Source organism: Typopeltis vanoorti, chromosome 9, assembly GCF_054136105.1.
Source record: "Typopeltis vanoorti isolate ZY-2024b chromosome 9, IOZ_Tvanoo_1.0, whole genome shotgun sequence".
Lineage (NCBI taxonomy): Eukaryota > Metazoa > Arthropoda > Arachnida > Uropygi > Thelyphonidae > Typopeltis > Typopeltis vanoorti.
The window spans coordinates 108143366-108151967 of record NC_143557.1 but is presented as its reverse complement, the minus strand read 5'-3'; positions in this window follow the sequence as shown (position 1 = coordinate 108151967).

The window sequence follows — 8602 nt, the reverse complement described above, 5'->3', positions numbered from 1 at the left end:
CCAAGCACGCGGAGGAGATATTGTCCCTTATATTAGCAGAGAACGAAAGGAGAACATACTAGACCGCTAATTCTTGAATTCGAAAAAAAAAAATAGCGGAGCTTTCTGAAAAAGCACAAAGAATCACTGCAAAAAAAATATTAACAATACTGTAATCCAAAAGCCACCGTTTGAGTCGCTTTAAAAAAAAATTCGTTGTACTTCTTTTTTGTTCACTTTTTGTCCATTGCTTTATTACCTAAAAGCTGGCAAAAGATCTCGTTCTCCTTAAACTAATAAAAAAAAAACCTCCCTTAAATCTTTTGTTATACCCTTTTGTTATTTTCCTTGTGATGTATCGCGTGCTTTTCCCTTCGAGTGTGTGTGTATGTTTGCGTGTCGCGTCCACATTCACTGGGCTCACGTATTAAGTCACCAGATACCAAATATTATGCATTTGCTCTACACTAAGCTTTGTACGTTTGTTTAACTCTTTACATAGCTGCGTACTGTGCAGCTATTCGGATCACGAACAAAGTGCTACTTCCTGTCATACACTATTCTTTTTAAAAAACATCTGATGTGAACTTTGGTAAGACGTTGCAAACATCTGTATTTGATAAAAGAAATCAAATGATGAAATATAAGATCTTTTGAAGCATTTTAATGGGCAGAATGTGCATAGCTGCACATTCTGCAACTTACTAAAGACAATGTTACTCATTGAATACGAATATTCTATTAAATGACATCACTCGTTGTTAATACCCGTTAAAAATAATAACTATCTATATAAAAAATAAAGATCTAAGAATATAATGAATATAATATAAGTGTATATAAAATATAATTGATATTTTTAAAAATAAAATGTAATATTTAATGTAGTTTTGAAAATATTCTTATAAATTTAAGAAAACACCAATAACAAAATTATATTACCTAGAAACTCGTAATGGATAAACGTTTTTTTTATGTTATATTTATTTCCATAAAATCAAATTGCTATTTCAATTTATGTCTTATTAAGTTTAATTTCCTTTCCTTTAATAAACATATATTTTCGCTTTAATAAACATAAAGGAAAAATAAAAAATGATAAGGCAAATGAATGCCAAATGCAGTACTATTAAGTCTATTTTGTATGCAATGGCTAAAAAGGGTAAGAAAAATTTAAGACGAATGACTCTTCAGTGAAAATGAAAGAGAAAAGTAAAGAAAAAAATTAGAAAAGTATTTAAAACACAGATTTGGATTATTTATTATCTTTACAAATATTACGAAAGCACTAGCAAGCGAAGCTATTGTTTTTATTCTGAGTGATTATGAAATTATGACTCATCTCTCAGCACGAATCACCAAGAGAACATATTTTTCACTAATTGCATAATAAGAATTATAGTAAGTGATAAATAAAACAACAATAACAACAACAACACTGCCTGTGCATCATCAGCTTACTAAACTTCTGTTGAGAAATACTAGAAACATTTACGAGTTCTCGACAAGGTACTACGACATGAACTGAATGACAGTTTGACCAAAGATGCCAATTTACTGAGCAGGCATCGATGCAGCCATCCTCAATTGCTGGAATTGTCGACAAGTATATTGGTAAATGGTTCCTTTTTTATTTCTAATTCTCGTACGCAACGGGACACATATGCCTAGAAAAAATCTTCAATCAAAAACGAACAGAGTGTGAAAGAAGTGTTACATGTAAAAATTAATAACTGCATATATTATTCGATGATTTAAATATAAACACGTTATGAGAGGCATTCATACAGGAATTAATATTAAAGTATCCCTGCGCGCGCGCGCGCGCGCACACACACACACACACACACACACACACACACACACACACACACACACACACACACACACACACACACACACACACACACACACACACACACACACACACACACACACACACACACACACACACACACACACACACACAAAGGACACTAACACGCTTATATAAATATAAATATATCTTCACATAGAAGTTTCCAAGCACGTGCATATAAGCAGTTAAATCTTCACTTGGCTCGCGACGGATATTGACACAATACCACGAAACCACCGCCGGCTATTATCTTCCTCAGATAAGCTCGCCGATGCTTCGAGAATGAAAGCAGAAATGCCACCCAAAACAAAATTTCAAAATTGTTTTTCTTTTTCAACATAATCTCCCTTAAGAATAATACATTTATTCCAGCGATGCTTCAGCGCCATTATCCCTGAAGTGGTTCTCAGTAAGATCTGCAGAATACCCCTCTATACTAGCTGCAATCACCTCTTGATTCGAAGAAAAACGCTGCCCAAAGAGAAAGAGGTTTAGTTTTGGGAAGAGACAGAAGTCAGAGGGAGCCGATTTTGGGGAATAGGGTGGATGTTCCAACAATTCATAGTGCGGATCCCTTAATTTTTCCATTGCCAAAACATCTTTGTGGACAGGTGCATTGTCCTGCTGAATGATTCTTTTTCCCTGCGAAATGGGTTTTTTCTTACAAATGTTTTCATCTAGTCTGGTTAAAAGATAGGAATAATGTTCGCCGGTTATTGTTTTACCCTTTTCAAGATAATTAATAAACAAATGCCTGTAGCATCCCAAAACACCGATGTCATGGCCTTTCCTGGTGATGAAACCGAGTTTGTCTTCTTTGGCGATGAACAACCGTCTTTTGTCCATTATTTTGCCTGCTGTTTGGATTCTGGTGTGTAATGGTGAATCCAAGTCTCATCCATAGTAATAAATCGAAGCACAAAATCAGTTTTATTCTTGCTGAAAAGCTCCAAGCACTGTTCAGAGATTTTCATCCGAGTGCGTTTTTGATCTGCTGTGAGCAAGCTCGGCACCCATCTTGCGCAAAGCATTTTCATATGCAATTTTTCATGCAAAATATATCTTACACGTTCATTTGAAATGCCTATAGTCTCAGCAATTTCACACACTTTGACTCGCCGGTCATCTAATACCATACAGTGCACTTAATCGATGATTTCTAGTGTTGTTACTTTTTTGGACGTCCTTCACGTGCATCATCTTCAAGGCTGGTAAGGCCAATTTCGGCAGCCAATTTCTTAATTGTCGAAAGAGAAGAGTGCCCATAAACTTTTACGAACTTCGAATGAATTTCTTTTGGCGTTAAACCTTCTCTTACAAAGAATTTTATAACCAATGTCATAGATACTCAATTTTATCCATTTCAAGGGATACAGACAACACTTTTGCTTCATACAGCTGTATTTATAAACAAACTGCTTGATAGAATGACTTGCAATTTCACATGGATGCTTATGGCGCATGTACCAACTTAGAAACAAAATCTTGTTGATAGCATTGCTATCTATGTTCGAGGCCGAGAACTTTTCAAACCACCCTCGCATATATATATTTATATATCATATTATTTATTTTCTTTATATTCTGGACTGAATAATTGTACTGAACAGAAAATAGCACCTTCAATTGCATAGTCGTAAATATTATGTATATGAGATGAGGACAATAAACTTGCCAATGTCAATGTCAAAAAAATTATTATTATTATAAGTTGGAATGTCACTCAAGATGATATTACTGTATATGTGTAAATATTTTAGAAATCAAGAAAATTATTATTATTATTATTATTAAATGAATTACTCTGTTATGCCAATTACACATTATGGAAAATATAAAGAATCAACTGTGTGTGTGTGGGTGTTGAGTAGTGAGATCACATCTCATTGGTATGAGATGCGATCTCACTGTTTTTGCCGCTGACGTGTAAAGAGTTGTGGCGGGTTGTGTTATTCGATACTTATGTCTGTTTTTATGAAAGGTGTTGTTGAAGTAATTCTTTAGTTCAGGTTTTTAATGCTCAGGATTTTGTGTATCGCATTAAGGCATTCGGTTATTATCAGGTATTCCTAAAGCGCTGTCGAAATATTATCCCGTTCAATTGTTTTCTAATTTGTATATATGGCTGTTTACAGTGTTTGTGTTAACTGTTATACGCTGCATATGATACTTTACTTGGAAGAGTTTTGACACAGTGATGCGGAATTTAGTATGTACGTATTCTATATGTTTAGTCCATTTAAGGTGACAGACTACGTAAAAGCCAAGGAATTTAGTATGTGTTACGGGTGTGATTCGGGATAGTGGCATGGTAGACAGTATAGCATGAGTGATGCAGGGCGCATGAGTCCTGGGTTATGCATAATTAACATCTGTGTTTTGGTGCTGTTAATTTTCTTCATTTGATTTACAATGAAAAAATATGAGTATAGAGAACACTACATAGCTGTCAGCGTGACAGAGAAATATATTCAATGGGAGAAGTATATTTAATCGGATAGCTTTTTCTGCTTCAGTGATTTCAAATAAATGCATAATGTTTTGAAATAAATCGTGGCTGTCTGCAAATAACACGAAACAACGAGACAAGATAAATGTTTTAGATGTCATTCCTGTTAAATGTGTGTACATATATACAGCATTTCTAAACAAGTATCATATGCATTAATATTTGGATCGTTAGTAAATTAAAACATTTACATTTGTTTCAGCTCTATATTGCTATAAAATTCAAGTTTTGTAAAAAGAGAGTAAAAAATACTCAAAAGTAAAACCACAAAAGGGAAATATGCCTAATAAGTGTCCTTCCCTTTCAGTAATGTGTGCTATTTCTGTTCCGTATTGTTTAAAATGACAGGGCTATGTTTATATTAAGTTTGTTATAATGAAGGGATGCTAATTATCTACTTCACTTTCGTGTTTTGACCTACTGGATTATGTTTTTCTTTTCATTCTGACCATCACAGTCTGACTGTGAACCACATGGATTTGGTGGATACCTTCAAGAGATGGAAAATCACTTTTATTTTTTACTCTGAAAAATAGAGAAAATTATCAGGAATTATCTACCCCCTACTAAACTCATACCATTATACCATACGTTTTATAGCCTTTTAAGGGTGTTATCATTGATCATTATAAGATAGAACAGAGAGAACAATTAAAGTGATATTACGATCATTTGATGCTATTCATTTGATGTATTTTAGATTTTTCACATAAACTGCGTAGTAGTACTCAGGATTTATGGTCCATTTCATTTATAGTAAAATAAATAATTGACTGTTGAGTTTGTCTCAAATATCTCCTTAACCCACCACATATTGTTCCTAGTTTTTATGGTTATCATATTCAAAAGCGAATGCTAATTTGTCACTAATACGTGCTTTTGAAAGAAATACAGTGCAAAACTAAATCACTTTCCATATATAAACGTGTCTTATTAAAAAGACATCAAAATCTTTAATTTGCCGTGACACACACACACACACACACACACACACACACACACACACACACACACACACACACACACACACACACACACACACACACACACACACACACACACACACACACACACACACACACACAGAAACATTGTTCTTTTGAAAGGAGAGTAAAACGTTACGTTACTCCATGGAATCCGTTGTTTTTACGAAGGACACCTGCCGTATCCAAATAACACAGTCTGATTCTTCCGAATTAGAAGGCATGATATGTTGATATAAATGCCAAATTTATTTTTTCACAGTATATGTTAAACTTCTTCCCTGGTCAAAAAAAGGGAGCAGTCAGGCAATCTAAACTTTTGGAAGATCCAAGACAGCCAATCTCTGTCTTGCTCTTATTAATAACTGAGCTTTAGACGATCGTTGATTTCAATGGCATTACAGGAAAGATTAACACAGAAAACTTTAAACACCTCATGTTTTTACCGCTAAAGTGGTATATATTATTGTATGAATTCATGTTGGGGGTTTAATGGAATATTATCAGCACTGAGAAAGGATTAAAAACAATTTTAATACTTCCAATATTTCGTCTCCGTCACAGAGACATTCTCAGGGATTAAAAAAAACCTTCACACGGATTATTGTATGAAATAGTATGAGTATGACGAAAAGCGACAGTCTGCCATAATGCCTTCAAAATTTTTTGTACTTTTAGTCGTCAACTAGATTCGAACTTAATATGTTGCTTCTTTGGCATTATGGAGATCAAGCTGCATACATTATACACACATTCGACATTTTATAATTAGTCTATCTTCTCGAATTGCGATATAGAGTTGTTTCAAGCCTGCCTGTCTGTCTGCTATTATCGATTTTGGAAGCGTTGATAATTTACTTACGACTGTTTCACAATATAATGTTAAGAGGAAAGGCAGGAAATAGAGGTTTTCATGAACGTAAATTGCGACATATTGAATTTCATTTTTCAACTAACACGGCCACAGTTGTTTGTGAACTACACCTTACGAACTCCCTGAGAATAATGTAAAGTGGAATCTGAAATGAACATTTCCATATTTATAAAAATATTTTAGGGATACATTCACTGAAACAATTTTTATTGTTTTGAGTTGTTGAGAGGATGAGTTCCGGAAAAATATTTTCATCCGATGATATGCAAATATCTTTCAACTAAAGAAATGAGATAGAGAAACCATGAAGATCGTTCACCGAACTTGTCCTTCTAATGCAACAAAAATCTGAATGAGAGTGACTTCTTGAGTACTACTTCCAGGGAAGAGAAATGTAGAAATTCTCGGCAATTTAACTTCATTTGAATATCTGGAGAGTAATCAACATTTACAGCTACTTAAATGGATCATGAGTTGCACAATGGTCTAATGTAAATCGTCTCCATCTTCCGACCAGAATGTAGTCAATGTGGCTAATTGCTATTGCAAGCTTGTAAAAATTCATTTATTGCGGAACCTTTCATTATAATTTCAAAGCATACGAAATATCCTACAACTAAAGTTCATCTTCGCACCAAATCTACCAACCGGACAGAAGAATGCGCGCAGTTTAAAGAAGTATTACGACGTTCCTGATAGCTTTAGTTGATTCTATTGTAAATCAAAACCCCAACTCAGAAATTCCCCACCACTCTGATTTCTTCTATCCAAATATGACTGCGCGATCTCTAACTTATACAATAATAGCAGTGGCAATAATAATATTCTCCATTCTCATTTAAACAAACAAATTCTCCAGTCTCATTTACAGTTTAAAAAGCCCGACCTTTCCTCTCCATAGTAAGCAGGCTTCCTACAGACTTCCTACAGACTTCCATGCTATCTAGCAGAATGTGTGTTCTTGCATATTATGGCAGAGTACAGTATATCTAACTATCAGGTCTGATAAAGAATTCTAAATAACAGAATGTTTGGAGTAACATGAATGAATGAAAAATGTGGTGTGATTCTCAGCGTTATGTCTGATACTATTGAGCGACAACATTGACACGCTCAGAGTCGTTCATGTCAACCTTGTCACACTGAAAACACTTCGGATATTCTAACAGAGAAGTAAGGGGAAAGTAAACCCCTTAAAAGTAGGGGAAATATAAAGACATTACTCTCGGTGGAAAGATAGTTTGGCTATTGGTACTGCAAATAAGAAAAGAGAAAAAAAAACCAAATCTACTACCTTTTGGTCCCACATACCACAAAAATGAGTGAAAATTACATCCTAAGTTAGACCTGAGTTGATCACTCCTAGACAGTTTCCTTAACATTGATTACACAGTCCAACGCAATTTTTGCTGACTTTTATATGAGACTTGTTTTTTACTAATTTGGGTGCGCTGATTTCAAATATCAAACCCATTTTTCTCTATCACGTCAGATTTTTCCTCTATGGGATTTTCTTTTTGCTAATTTGTAAGTTTTTGCTGGTTTTAAGGAGGCAACACTATTTAGAGGATCAAAAAAATCGATATTTTAATATTATTTTCTAAGAGTATGTACTTTTAAAAATCTGTTCTTAACTTTTTATCAAGACATTCGAAAAATTCCCGAAGATATCGGCTATTATTCGAAGCGGTGCGCAGATCAGAATCGGAGCGCTCACCGCTCTCGCTTGTTAGTAAACGAATAAATGCGCAAGAACCTGCAACGATACGTACTGGCGCTTTGAATGGAGAGAGGCCGATAATTAGATACATAACTACTTAACAATATTCATTAAAAATTACAAGAATATTTATAAAAAAAATAACAATTTTACTTACACAGGAGTTTCAGGGAATAAATGTTTGTTTGTAGCAATTTCTGCTGTGTGTTCTGTTTTGGCAATCCCTTCGAATACTCCAGCAGTAGTCGGCCATCATGTGAAAATCCCATCTTCCTTGGTACCGATCTTCCATAGTTTTTAAGTCTTGACAGCGAGAGCAGTGAGCGCTTGGATTCTGATCTGCGCACCACTTTGAATAATAGGCTATATCTTCGGGAATTTTTCGAATGTCTTGATAAAAAGTTAAGAACAGATTTTTAAAAGTACATACTCTTAGAAAATAATATTAAAATATCGATTTTTTTGATCCTCTAAATAGTGTTGCCTCCTTAAAACCAGCAAAAACTTACAAATTAGCAAAAAGAAAATCCCATAGAGGAAAAACCTGATGTGATAAAGAAAAATGGATTTGATATTTGAAATCAGCGCACCCAGATTAGTAAAAAACAAGTGTCAGATCATAATCAGCAGAAAATATTTTTTTTTTGTTGGCTAGTGTTATCAACGCCAGTTGACTTCT